At 44.2% G+C, this 14,906-nt stretch overlaps 1 protein-coding gene across 1 annotated transcript in view; it reads left to right on the forward strand.

Annotated features, from left to right (window-relative positions):
* LOC107305732 (rho GTPase-activating protein 32-like) overlaps positions 1 to 14,906 on the forward strand; it is a 964,878-nt gene that overhangs the window by 5,221 nt on the left and 944,751 nt on the right. The window lies entirely within an intron of this gene.

The raw sequence follows: 14,906 nt of genomic DNA on the forward strand, positions 1-14,906 counted from the left end.
TGCCAGTTGTCCTGTCCTGTCCAGCTGGGCCTTTGCTCACATGCTCCGCATCTTGCTTGACATGGTTGTGAGGAATGTAGCCAGCAGGACTTCAGGGCTGAGCTGTGGGAATGGAAGCGTCCTCTGCTGTTTGAAAAAGAGCGCATTTCTAAGCTTTGTTTCAGCAGAAACCAGGCAGTGCAGTGCAGGCAGTGCCAGGAACGGGCAAACTGTGGCAAGGGCTTGGTGCAGCTCTTCCCTTTCCCTGCACCATGACTGACATCATGATCTATTTTCTCTCTCCAGACCAAGTGTGCCCTGCAAGTGGAAGGAGTCACGAGCTGGCAGTTGGCGTTCCTGCTTCTGCCTGGGCAAACCATCCCCTGTGGCCAAACGCCAACTGCAGAGCAGTGCGGCCTCTGAAGCAGAAGTCTTGGTCCTGGCAGGTAAGGGTGCAAGTCCAGCTTACAAAACACTGCTTGTCAGCAACACAGGTAGAATTCATGCTTTCAGTGGGCTTGTACCTCCTTCTGGCGTTCAAGCCCGTGCCTGACATCTTCAGTTGACCCCTGTCTTTCCCAAATGAGTCTCTTGTCAACACACGAGCTGGACCTGAATGAGGATCACTTTCAAGACAGTGGCTCTGTTGCTTGAAGCCTATTTGCTTCTTCCTGCCGCCACTCTATTACCAAGTATCAACAACCTTTCATGATTCAACTTGCAAATGTTTGAAACTAACCCTTGTGTTTCTATGCCTTCCTAGGTGATTCGAGCCCTTGTCAACCCCAAAGATCCAAACCAAGCAGTGTCTTTCCATCAATGGAGAGTTCTTATTAAGCATGAATCGCTGCAATTCGGATGACAGCCTTCCACATGGTAACAGTGATGGACACAAGGGGCTCATCCACGTTCATGCTCTCATATCTCCTGGCTCTGCTGAAGCTCCTGACCTGAGCCTGCCAGACACAGCAGTCACCTGCCTGGACCCAGCGCCTTTGCAGTGCTGCCCATCCCAAGCACAGCCCGAGTGTCCCAGCAGCAGCACCACCATGCAGGAGCAGGGCAGCATCAGTGAGGTGAAGCTGAGCATCTTGGAGGGGGGCGTAGAATCAGGCCACCAGTCCCAGGCTCCGGGCAACAGCACGAGCTCTGAGCCACTCTCATGATGACAAGAAAGGATGAGTCCCATCTTCACCCTTGACCTCTCAAGCCCTCCTGTCTTTTATTGAATAAAGTCACTCTCATGCTCAGTCATCGCCTCGACTGCATTCTGAGTCTTCAATCACAGGGATTGGGATGAATGCAACAAACAGCAAGGCAGCTCAGCTTGCAATGCTATGGCTGTGGGGTTCGTGCAGGCAGAGCTCTGGGTTCCCATTTTGCCTGGCTTTGGGATGTCTGCAGCAAGATCTCTACCATTTTGTATGGGAGCAAATAATCTCTAGCATCCTGGATGCTGCTCATGAAAACCCCAAGCTTCCTGGCTGTGGCTGTGATGCTTTTCAGGGCCTTTTGATGCTCTTTGATGCCGTGGCTGCTCCCTAACACCTCTGTCCTCCCGCCGTGTTCACTCCTGTCTCCCACTTTTAAGCTGGCTTTGCAGATCATCTCCAGCCCTGCCATCATCGCGCTGCGGCAGGAGGAGCTCACCCTGACCAACATCAGGCAGTGCTGCCTGCCTCTCTCACTCTCTAGACCAAGTGTAACTACGCTGTCATGGAGACAAATGCTTTCTGTCACATCCTCCATCCCTGCAGACATTTACCGGTAGGTGGCTCTTGCAGAAGAAGATTCAAGCAGCAGAACCTTTTGCTCAGCTACAGCACACAAATGCTACAAAAGCAGGAATAACCCGCAAGCTCTGGGTCTGTTTGTCTTGCACAGGCATGCACTAACTGCGTTTGATGGTACCCCCCATCCTTGATTTCCTTCCCTGCTTCTTGTCTGATGACGCTGCTGAGCCAGGAACAAGCTGCCCAGTGTGGCAGAGCATGGTGCAGAGCTGTGCTGGGACCTCCTCCCCTTCATCTGCTGCAGCTTGGTGTGCAACCTCACCCACTTCTCTGACAGACCTGCTGATCCCACACGTGCCATTGGGATGCTCTGGCACGGGATGTGCCTCCAACCCAAAGCTCCTTCCCACCTCCCAAGGAAAAACAAAGCAACCCAAGCATCTCCAGCAAAGCTGCCCAGCAGACAGCAGGGAATGCAAACAGCTTCTGGCTGCTCCCCTACACTCCCGTCCTAAGTAAGAGACCCTATGAGGACTGGCTGGGAAATCAGTGCATGACACACGTGAGTGTGCACAGGATTGTGCAAAGCAGTGGGGTTCCACGAGTTTGTGTGTGTGTGTGTGTGTTTGTGTGTGTATTTGTGCATGGATGGTGTTGCACACACATTTGTGTCCATGAGTGTACAAACCAGTGGGGTTGCTCAGGTGTGTGTAGGTCTGTGGGTATGTGTGCAAGGACGAGCATGCACATATATGAGTGCACAGGGGTGTGCAGAGTGTTGGAGTTGCGCAAGGACACTGTGGTACCAGTGTGTGCGTGCACTTTGGGAGTGAAAGGAAGGTTTTACACATGTGTCTGTGTGTGTGCACACAGGGCTGCTCTAAGGGAAGCAGACACGTGAGTGTGTGTGAGCACATGGATAGTGCGTGGATGCGGTGGCACAAATGTGTGCTTGCACAGGGGTGTGCTGAGGAGTTGGGTTGCACACAGGTGCACACAAAGGGATGTTTGTGGAAGGTGTAGGCACGTACGTGTTCCCACGTGTTCCAGGGATTGTTTGCAGCATGTCTGTGAATGAAACTGAGGACACACAAATGTGGCGTGTGCATATGGATGTGGCAAAAAGGGCAGAGTGGTGCACGTGTGTGCGTGTGTAATGGATTAGGTGGAAGGATGGGGTTAACAGGTGACCTCTGCTGAGGTGAGTGGGGGCTTCAGGTGGTTGTTGCTCAGTGGTAGAATTTGTTCACATGAGTGCTATCAGGAAACCTTAGTCAAATGAAAGGCCTGCCAAAGTCTGGCTGAGTGATGGTCTAGTTGCTTTTCCTTTCCCCCACTGATGCTTGTCACTCCACTGTAGAAGGCCGCAAAGTGAAGAGGGCTGGATGTCTCTGTTTCCGCTGTTCCTTCATTTCCTTCTTGTTGCTCCCTGTAACCAGCAGGTTCAAAGCATGCTTGCTTTCCCTGCCTCGCTCTGCTGGAATTTTGTGTGTTCGGGATGGAGCTTGGAGCTCCAAGCTTTAAGAAAGTATTTCTGAGAACGTTTACCCATCCTTTTTTTCCATTCCTTTGCCCTACCAGCAGTTTTCTGGTGGCTCTCATCAATAGTTCTTTGAACGCCCCTGCAAGCTGACTCTCCTGAAGCTCAGGGGTCCTGACTTAGGTGGCGGTTATTTGCCAGGCCTGACATTCCTTGAGATGAGATACTAGAGATATATGAATTGTTGTGTGTGTGTTTGTACATCTGATGCAGCCCTGACCACCTCCAGTCCTTAACCCCTGGTGTGCCTCGCATGTCCCTGTAAATGCCCTTCTGCTTGGTGTGCTTTAATGCTTGGGCCACAGAGTTATTGCTCAAGTCCTGTTTTCAAGCTTAACTATCTGCAGGCAAGTAGATGTCACTTTTCTGGTGTCCTTCAATTCCGTGTCCACCATTTTCCAAAAGCAAAAGAATTTTGGAGGTATACCACCTGCAGTGAAGTGATCGATTTGCAGTGCGCTATTTCTGACCTGTGACAAATGCCTTTGGAGGTCACACTTAATTGAACAGTGCCTGTTTCCATTCTGACAAAGGCTGTAGTGCAGCTGAACTTCCTGAGGCTGCACATATGTGGTGGTGTGACGTAGCCTCGGGTATTGCATTGCATGAATCCCACCTTTCCCTTTTTCTCTTTTGTCTTGCAGGCAGCTGGTTCTGGAAGCAAGCCAGTATCTCAGTAAGGAATGCAGATGAGCTGCAAGGAGAGCTGCTGAGGGGAGGAAGGAAGTCCATGCTATATGAGCTCTGAAGAAGCATCTGCGGTACGTTACCAAGAGGAAAGGCAGCAGTTGATTGCTGATTAGGGGCCCGGAGGAGTGGATTGGAGCGATGGGACACAATGCAAGGGTATGCTGAGGGTTTGACCACGGTAAGACCACTGGGATGGATGCTATGTCACGCAGCGAACTGACACACTGTTGAAAGTAGTGCCGAATGGCCATACTATCAGTGGATTAGCCAACAGTATAGAGTCTGCAGTGCGGGATTGAGTAGCGACCGGGTTTGGCAACACCGCACCTCATCGCACGTTCGCTCGAACCGGCGGGATTCAGAGCCCTCCTGTGTAGCCCAGTGGCACTTCTACCGCACTTTGCGCCACAAGGGGGGATATCCGAACCCAGGGGCCTCCCTGATGTTGCAACACGCATTCGCTACCACTTGCGCACTGGGGCACATCTTTAATTTATAGCACAGGTTTATTTTCGTGACTATTTTTCTCCATTTCTGGCAAGTATATCACAGTTTCTTTACGCATGATGTCCGAGATTTTCTTTTATTACTGAGAAGCTCTCAGTCTTTTAGTATTATCAGCAACTTCAACAGCGCCCCTCCTACTTAACACCATTAAAACCCTAATTCACTAAAGCAATGACCTTCCCCTTGGTGAAGCCGTGGCTGGCTTTGTCTCGGATTTCACGTGTTCGCTCTTTATGTGATCAGCATGGTTGTCCAGAAGGATCTGTTCCATGAATTTCCCATGGCACAGAGGTGAACTCACCGGCCTGTAGTTCCCCGGTCCTCCCTGCTCCCCTTTTTGTATCTGGGAGGTGGACGTGACCCTTCCTCCGGGACTGTCTACCTGACAGCTCACGGACTTCGTCAAATTGGAATGGAGATGCGGCTTTCCAGCAACCATCCCTAGGCCCATGCTCCTGTCAGGACCCCTTGGGATAGGGTGGCCCCCCAATGCCGGGCCAAAAATTCCCGTGGGCCCCATAGACTTTGTTACTACATTCAGTATATTAGGAGGCCAGCTCCTTGACTTTCCTCTAAACCCTTAATTTCAGTTGGGAGAGATTGGATTTACTCCCTTGGTCCTCACCATAGAGGTATGGGATGCAAGGGCTTTAGGGACTTGTGAAAAGCCTAGAATCCTGGCCCACCAATGAATGTGTATTGTGTGTTGTTGTTGTAACTTCATTCAGCTACCTTCAGCTTTCTCTATCATCTGTTGCAGCCAGTTCTCCTTTTAAATTTACCAAACAGTAGGGTATGCCCATTTTTGACGCCTGTTCCTCTTCTGGGCCAATGTACCTGTTAGAAGGTTTTTCTTAATTATTTTTCATGTCCCCTCACCAAGTTTTCAGTTCTGCTGCACTTTGGCTTTCCTGATCCATTGTTTGCAAGTCCGGACGGCATCGCCTGGTGATCTCTTCGCAGGTTGATCTAGTGCCTTGTTTTTCTCAAAAGAGTCTTTGTACATCCCTTTTCTTCGCAACCCTCGTTTTGATCTCAGCATGGTCCTTGCCTGAGCCCACTAACGGTTTTCTTATCCTCGGCCTGGCTGCCACTTTCTTATTTCAGGGGAATGGACTGAGCTCCTTTGGCTGCTCAGGCATCCTATGAAGAGCAGCCAGGCTCTCCTCAACGTCCTTGTCTTGAGGGCAGGTGCGCCCCAGGGGATTTTGGCCAGTCCATGTCCATTGAGAAGGCTTGCTCTTTTGCCAGGCGCCACATTCGCCTTTGGAACAGATTCACAAACTGGCAACCAGGGCATGGTGCGCTGGAGCCCAGCAAGCTCTCCAACCTTGACGCCCTTCGATGATCTTTTCCGTGTTTTGTGGTGAGCAGCCAGGGTTTCCAGCAGCGCTTCACCTCTGGTCCGGTATGGTCCAATACCTGAACGCAGAAAGCTATCATCATATGGATTTTCCCAAGAGCCTTCTGGGCTCTTGCAAAGCTCACCAGTGTTTGTTTTTCCAAACAAATGTCCGGATAGTTGAAGTCCCCCACAGGACAAGAGCACGTGGAAGCCAGACGCCTCAACAAATCTGGAGCAAGACACACGCACATAGTCACCAGCCTCCCCTTGATCAGGATGGCCTGTGTGTGTGGAATACCAGCTGACACTTTATTAGTCCCATCTCTTTTAATCCTTAACGCGCACAGGCTCGTCAACCTGTTCCTGACTGTTTCTCATGGGGAGCTCCTACAGGTTTAAATCCAATCTCATGAAATAGAGAAGCAACTTCCCCACCCTTCCTACCTCGCCTATCTCTACCTAAAGCGTCTAAATAGCCCCCCCCCTTTCTTGTTAGAGTTTTATGGCAGTATCACAATTGCGGCATTAGTCATCCCTACCATGTTTACCTGTTGATAGCAACACAAGTGGTAGTACTTAATAGGTTGCATGCTACAGTATCAGTTCCTTCCTGTCTTTGTTTACTTTCAGGCTTGCGTGCATTGCTATGAAAGGTCACTTTCTAGCCGTGTGTTGTCCGTCTTTCGCCATCCTTTATAAGGGATTGAGAATTCCACTAGAACCAGCAGCTATCCTCCAGTATGCCAATCTCCCCGCCTGACTCCTGTCCTTTTGCACTCGGGATGCGTCCACGGGAGTACTGGTGTCCATTGGATGCCCCTCGAATAGCTCGTCCTAACCGCTAGTATGCTCCTTTAATTTTCCCGCCGTCCGCCCTTCGTTCCTAGTTTAAGAGACCTGTAATGAATGTCTGCGTAACTTCTTCCAGCTAATACTCCTCTCTCACATTCAGGGAGAGATAGATATAGACATCATGCCAGCCATCATGCCAGGTTGCATGTGGTTTTAGATTGCCCGCATGGTCAAAAAAGCGCAAAATTTCGTGTGTGTGCGAGCTCCAGCTTCTTTAGTATAGCGCATCTATTAAGAAGTTTGTGGTTAATTTTCGGTATTCCTTCCCTTGTAATCCTTTCCCTGTATCACTTCACAGGCATAGAATGATAGAAACACTCTGACCCCGGCTCCTTCAATGTATTTGCTTATTTTCCCGTCTGAAGGTCTTTATTTTCTTCTAAATAGGTCAGGCATTTTCCTTGTCCAACCTTCCTTGCCTGTCCAGGCCTGAAATTGTATTACTCACGTGGTGTCAGTAATCTGTGATAGCTTGATCAGCCTAGAGGAAATGTTATCTTGGTGAATATATGTTCTGACGCATGCCCCTTCAGGAAAGGCAGCACATCTTCTTCTGCGGGTAAGGTTGAGAACAGCATATAGGGTCTCCGCTCTCTACCTTTTGCAGATAGGAGATATGTTATCAAGACATTATATTCCACCCGTGTGGGTCTTTTATGGTTATGAACGAGGGGACGCTGTGTGGGTTGACCGCTTCGGCCTAGAGAAGACCGTCATGGGTTTGATAGCCTGGTTCTTCTCACTCCTCTACTATGTCCCCTTCTCAACGTTTCCATGGGCCCTCATAATCTGTTACGCAGAGGCATCTGTGTGAGGTCCGGTGGTATGGTCGTGGATTTGTGGGATGACCCGTCTGCTCAAGCAGGTACCCGGTTTCCATCTTCCTCCTCCCTTTTCTCATAATTGCTGCTGGGGGGAAGCAGAGGATACAGGGGGCTCAACGCAGTGCTGTCAGCTTGGCTGGTTCCCCTTTTACCACCTGTTTTGTGTAGGTTGGCGGGGGCTGAGCATGCTCCACTAGACGTCTCTGCAGCTTGTGGGTGCAGAAGGAACCTGAGGCTGAGCGGGACTGACTCGTCTACAGTCGAATCTCCCTCATTCACACTCTTTTTTAGATCAATACATGCGCCGTTCCCACTATGCCTCCCTCAGGTCAACTACGAGGCCTGAGCAAGTTTAGTCTCTACCTGGATTCGCCAGCTGAAACACAATTTCATTACTTATAGATATCTGCTCCCTCACCCAGCACTTGGCAAGTGGCCAGGCTTCTGTGCACTCCCACTGTACATGATGTAGACCTGCAATCAGACTCAGCATGTCGGGCTGCGGGGCTTCAGTCTGAGTTTTTCCTCTCTCGACGCTTCTTTTGCTCAGCGCCTTCCTATATTGGATAATGTTGTAGGGACCTCAGTTCCTGGTGTCTCTGCAGTCCTTCTTGGGTTGTCGTGCCTCCCATTTCCTGAGTAGCTCTTTGGGACCTTTGTCTGGCTCCTCAGTTATTTCGTGGCTTAACAGCCTTTGCTGTCGGGGAGCTAACCATGGTCGATTCCAAATCATCTATCAGCAGAGTCTGAATACTAGGAGAATTCACGCTATCGTGCACGAACCGTGCTCCCCCTGTTCCGTTCTCTAGAGGACTGAGCACCTGTCCTCCTTGTTCCAGGTTTACAAATCTCTGCCTATCCGTGCCGGTTGGAGGACAGCCACACGTCCGTCACGGGCTTGCTATCAAGCTTGCTTTCCTGTGAGAGCTGCCGGAGGCTTCTGCTCCTCTGGTCGGGGGTTCCTGCTGGATATGGATGCCGCTCCACTGATCACGTCTTGGAACGACGAGTTAATCTTTGGGTTTATATCCTTAATCATTATGACAGATTTGCCGGGCAGCTGTGGGAAGTGATGTGCTCTGGCTTCTCACCCTTGCTTTGTTGATTCAGCCTCATTGTCTCTCACATTTATTATGTTGGCAGTCTTTTTGGGTCAATCGGCACGTACAGAAAAGTGACTCATAAAGAGTCTCTTGGATAGTGTCCAATTAGAAGAATTCTAATTCATAAGAGTCCTAGAGTGGGTTATATGATGTAATAAGTAGTCAAGTGTGATGAAAAATCAAGTCCTCTTTAAATTTCTGTTTAAGTCTAGGAGAATAAGAGGATAATAGGAATGACTTCAGTTGCTGTCTCACAGTTCTTCTCATGAATGAGAAATGTAACCGGAGAAGGTCAAAGCTGTATCCTCCTCTCTCGGTGGTGGATTTCCAGTGGATAGGAAGCCAAATGGCAACGACGCAGATGTCGTGTGAACAGGTGAGTGGTGTTCAGGTTCAATATCAGGATAAATTTGATCTTCACTGGAGGTTGAACTGGCTGTCTGGAACAAACCTTAGAAAAGTGATTCACAGCATCAAGTTTTGGCTGTGTAGTTCTAATAAATTGTCTCGTTGGATGATAAGCTCTCAGGCAGTTGAGGTTATTTTGGAAGTGTATGTTCGCGCTCCGCTGGCTGATTGAGATGCATTTTCTCTGTAATGCCATAGAATCAATAATGATGAGGTTCATTAGGTGTGTATTTTCAAGAGATTAGGGTATTAAGTTCTACTTTTATCTCTTTCTATGTTTGATGGACTTTCTATTCCATCGTGTTTACCCTAACTATTGAGTTCAACTTGGTGGCTCACTCGCGCACGCTCGCGACTCCCTCCTCTCAAGAAAGGACTGTATGGATGCTAGTGCAAGACTAATTGTCCAATTATTGTGATTAAAATAATATAATTTTCATTTATCTATTAGTAGAATAAATCGACTTAGATGCAGTGACAGTATTTTGCTGAGTATGGAGTGTGAGCATTTTGGAATAAGGCAAAATCAGATAAGTATGTAGAGATGCGTGAATTTTTGAAGTGAGGAAGTTGTTCTTCCTCTATGTATCTTGTTTCATGGCAAACCAAATGTAGTTGGGTAAAGTTATCCCGTGGTTTTCCCAAGAATTGGTTACCGTTCTGTATAAATATCCAACATTCTTGTTCTGAGAATCTTGAGATGTTTACTGAACTAATTCTCCTTAGGGTTTGGAGGGCTAGTCAACCTGGTTTATGTATGGTCCCATTCCCCCTTCCTATAAGAATGATTGAAACCATGCTTCTTCTCGAAAATTGCAGACAAAAGAAATTAGGTTCTTATCGAAGTGTTTCACAATGGTTCGTGCATGAGTGTTGTTCTTGTTGTTAGTACATTAAAATTTTTTTATTAAACATGTGATAATAAGATTAAAAAATTGCTAACTGTTTTTAATTTTTAGCTCTTAATGCAAATGTAGACCAATTACTTGTTTTATAAGTGCTTCAATTATTTTTTTCCTTGATTTTGTGTAATGGCTTTCCTTTTCTCCTCGTGGGTTCCAGTCCTGTTGTGTCCTGATCTTTTCTGTTGATCCTAGGAGTGCTCTCTGCATTTTTCTTACCTGGGTGGAGCCCTTTAAAAATCAACTGGGAGTCATATGATAATATCACTCTCTACAGTAGTGTTCAAATGGCGCAGCCTAATATGTAAAAGCAGATGTATCTGAATCACTGAAAAGCTTCTAATAACATTTGGGACATTTAATATTTTTATCAAAGAGTATGCACCATTAGCCCTGCATCAATTTTCTGGTGTGTCAGAGCCTATCTAAACCTGAAGTGCTCTTTGATCCTGTTTGCACTCAATTTTCACAATCAAAAAATCAGAAATTTTCCTTGTGGTTACAATATTTTTTGTGGTTGTTTTTTTTTTTGTTGTAAAAGTAAAGCGCAGCAACGACGAAACAGGAGAGGTTTTACTTTGCTACCTCTGTTGTTTCTACATGTCCTAGTTTTCCGTGATTACACTCTTAAATTCAAACAAAAGGGAACCTTCCGATATCACCTATCTCCCTGTTTTATAATGTATAAATTACAGAGCATATTTTTATCTAGGCATTGTAGACGCTGATTGGCTTCCAATTAGCCTTTCTTGCCTTCTAGAATAATAATTTATGTATATCCTTTCAGAAGCTCAATTTGATGTAGGAAGAGTGAGTGATTACGGACCCTGCTTTAGATATCTCTCCTACTCTATTCCTTAACAATAATGGCGGTAATTTTAGTCATGAAAGATAAGATATAGAGATATAATAGTTATTAATGTTACTGAGTGGCTGTCTAAGAGGGAACCGGCTGCTGGATTAAATTTAGAAAGAGCTTCACATTCTTTTTTGAAACAGGTGAATTGAGGTATTTCTTTCCATGCTCATAGGAGTGCCAGACTGGAGTTTCATTTTTGACTAATTTTCATGTTTCTTTAAGAAAAGAACAATTAATAAGCAAATATTTTTTTGTGGTTAATAAATAAATGTTGAAGATTTTAAAGCTGTATGTCATAGATGAAAATGTGTAAAGGTTATCAGTCAACTGTATGATGTTGGAAAGCTAGGGTTAAAATTATGGCTTTTTTTTTTAAAACTTCTAATTTTTGGCCTCTGCCCAAGAGTTTACACATCACTTTTCTGCATGGTTAAATCAGGCCTTCCACACTGGTTTTTCAGAGCATTTAATTTAGAAAAAGTCCTGCATATGGCTTTGGTTGGGTTCATGCAAGTATGAAAGTATGAGTTTATGCTTGCCAAACAAGTCTGGATTTGAATTTCTGCCTGCTCAGAAAAGTGGTTGGGTTATAATTGATACAGGAAGCACTTCAAACTAGTGGTTGATCAGAATACTTATCCCCAGTGTTTAGGTCCTGTTAAACATCTTATCTAAGGATACCAGTCCTATATATTTTCTTCAACTTCTGACCTCACCAAGCAGTGCTTTCGATTATTTTTGCCGTTGGTTTCCACACTTGTATGCTTATATTTATTGCTCTCTTTTGATTCACAGCAAAGATTTCTGTCTTGCTGTGTCTCAAACCCATCCATGTCATTTTTCAGTTATAGAAGGAAATGTAGCAGTTTATAATCCTAGCGAAGTGGCTTTTTAAGGAGTATTAAATTAGAAAAATTATTTCCACCTTATTAATTTTAAGACAATAAATCAACGACAGATGCACTGACGTTTTATCTTGCATAGCTTAAGAAACGCCTTGCTTCTTATAGAGAGATTATTTAAGCTTTGTGGCAAGTCCTCAAGATTTTCTTTTATTTAGCAAATCTTAAACACATCTTAAAGTAGAGGGATGTCACAAGTGCAGTTGTGGGTTTTTAAAAAAGTAGGTAGCCACCTTCAGAACAAACAAGATTAATTTGGTGAATTGGTGTCTTGACATTTCATAATGGATATATCGTGCTATATCTATTGGCTTTTGCCAGTAGGAGAATCAAGGAAAGACAAAGCTAACATTGATAAATACTTAAACCGAAACTACGTCCTTAATAGTCCTTTATGAGGTGAAGGGTGCAAATGTTGAGATACTTTTTGTGTATTCAAATATATGAAATACTTATATTCTGACAGTGATGACTTGACAATTATGTTTTTGTTTTGTTTAATATTGTGGTTTTCGTCCTAGAATTTGGTAGTATTCAAAGGTCTTTATTTGGTTGTCATCTTTTTTATGTCTGTGCTGTCCCTCCTTTCCTCTGTTGTTGGGATATATGTCTTAGCTCTAAGTTCTGCAGCTTCAATATAAAAATATGAAACACAAGCAATGCTTGGCTATTGACTCAGGCCTTCAAATTACGTTTAAACCACAGTTACTGTTAAATAAAGGACAACCACTTCAATGTTCCACTGAAGAGGGAATACGCTCTTCTGCTATGCAGTTGCTAACAAGAATAGCTATCCTAAATTGTTTTTGGTCAGTAGAATTCTGAAAAGATGTTTTAGGTACATGTTAATAGTTTACTACCCACAAAGAAAAAAGATTTTTGCTGTCTCTGCTTTTTATGCATTGTTTATTATCTGTGGACTGGTAAATAATACAATTCAGTAGGAACTTCGTGACTTTTGGAAGACAAAAGAATAGGGCAGAACTTCAGTAGCATTTTGACCTAGATAATCCTTCAAAGAAATGTAATAGTATCATTTTCTCTTTAAATTGGCTTAAGATCTTCAAAATTTGATTCTATTTTTTTTCTGCTCTTATCTTTATAAGGTCCACTATGGAGATTGTGGAGTTACCGGTTGAATGATGGTTAATATGAGCATGAACAAGTAAGTTGCATCTTGCATTAAAGATAATGCCGAACCTTTTGAAAAGATATATAAAAAGGAAAAGGAATAAATGTTCTTGCATCTACATGTCCTAGTTGTGATAGCAATAAAAGGTTAGCAGGGAACTTTTTGTTTGTTTGTGTTTGTTTGTTGTTCGACAGCCAGAAAAAGTGTGTTGCATTTTGTCGATCATTTATATATTTAATTTAATTAGTATAATTGCATTTTTCAAATTGTCTTTTTTCTTCCATATCTTCTTCATTATTTCTTGTGCCAGTTATTATCCTATTAATTATTTACGTTTTATTATTGTATCGTTCGTCTGTGCGTACAGATGCTTCATCTATCTATTATTTTTCATTTCAGTTCCTTCGTGTGTGAATGGGAGACAGCTTGATGTGCTGTGAGCTCGTGGCATGTGAACTAGCTGTTGTTGCTGGTGGTGCCTCTGCGAGCGTTGAAATTACCTGTTAAGGAGATAATATGGGTTTTCTTCTTATATAGTCGACAGGGTTCTGTACTCCAGACACTCCACTCTTGGTTCTACCTGGGGAGTCAGTCCAGCGCCTTTCGACCCTTTGGTATCATTCCACCAAGGGATGACACTAGAGGTAGTAACAAGCGTGATTCTGGATATTATTTTGCTAGGGATAAAGTTTATTATCAAGGAGTGATTTAGGCCTTTGTTCCTCAAGCAGTGGTGTCCTGATAAGAATTGAATGTGATATGTTACTACTTAAGTATTTACTCCCAATGTTTATTTAACAAAACAAATTGTGCAGCTGCTTTAATGGATAGTTCTATGAATTAGTTTACTCTAGTTATTTCATTCTCGTGCTATCGATAAACTGTGTTTGTTGTTCCTGAATCATTGATGGTTCCTCTGATGTGGATGACTAAAAGAATTGTTGCATCTCTCTTGCTCCTCTCAAATGGGAAAAGCTGATTAATCTTTGGGGAAGAAGGGGTATATGCATATGACTTATGAAAGCAGGTCAAACAGCAAGCTGGTTGTATCTCGCACGCAGCACATTAATGTTTGTGTGTAATCAAATAGGCGTGACTGTACTAATGTCCTTGTCACCCTCCCTCTCCTCCTGTCTCGCCTGTTCTTTGGTCGTTCCTATCTGCAGCCACGCATTATAATCTGTCATATTTTACTACGTTCGAGTTGGGAGCTACACAAGTGGTAACTTGTGGTCATTGTTAAGCACACTGTACTTCTGAAAAGAGTCCTAGCAATGATGCTACATTTTGGGCTAGATACTTACAGATTTCCAACCTCGCGTGTAGCTCTGAAGTTATGCAGCGTTATAAATGGCGTAGCTGTAAGCAATGTCTATGCATATGTCTTTATTGTTTTTATTGTTCTTGCTGTTTGTTAATGTAAAGCTTTGTTCTTCATTAAAGTACACTTTGATTTTCCTTTGCAATTCGAGGTAAGATCTGAATAATGTAGTTCTTAGGTATTATACTATTTTGCTAGCATTATATTTTATTGTATAATTTACACGACATATGGGTACTTTTTGCTGCTTGATAATGTATTGTCCTCCCTATTTTTGTTCTGTTTGTTCCATCGTACTTTCAGAGGTGGATGTTGGTGGTTATGGCTAACAGAGGCTGAACGCTCTCTACCAATATTCTCATTCTTTTTGTTTGTTGTGTTGACAAAAGTGCTGCAGCCAAGAGATATATGCTCTGAGTAAACTATGGTCATCTGTGGTACACTGGTACAGAGCATTATGAATAGCAAAGGTATGGAATGCTAATCATTTCCTAACTGTGAGTGTCTGCTTGATACACTGTGCTGATGGATTTTCACTTGATGTGTGCGCATTGAACATTTATGGGATCATCACACAGTTGGCATGTTTAGGCAGTAGTGACCGATGGGGTATGATCATAGAGTTACTATCACTTGATGTGTTTTAGTGATGTGTGGTGTCAGACATTCAGTGGAAATTTATCTCAAATAGAATAGCTGTGAGTGTTTATCTGTTAGGTTGTGAAATGAAATTGTTAACTTGTCTAATCGCTTATTATCTGAATCTTATTAAGATGTAGATAAGTACATAAGAAACTTTCTCAATTGAA

The sequence above is a fragment of the Coturnix japonica genome, chromosome Z (assembly GCF_001577835.2).
Source record: "Coturnix japonica isolate 7356 chromosome Z, Coturnix japonica 2.1, whole genome shotgun sequence".
Taxonomy (NCBI): Eukaryota; Metazoa; Chordata; class Aves; order Galliformes; family Phasianidae; genus Coturnix; species Coturnix japonica.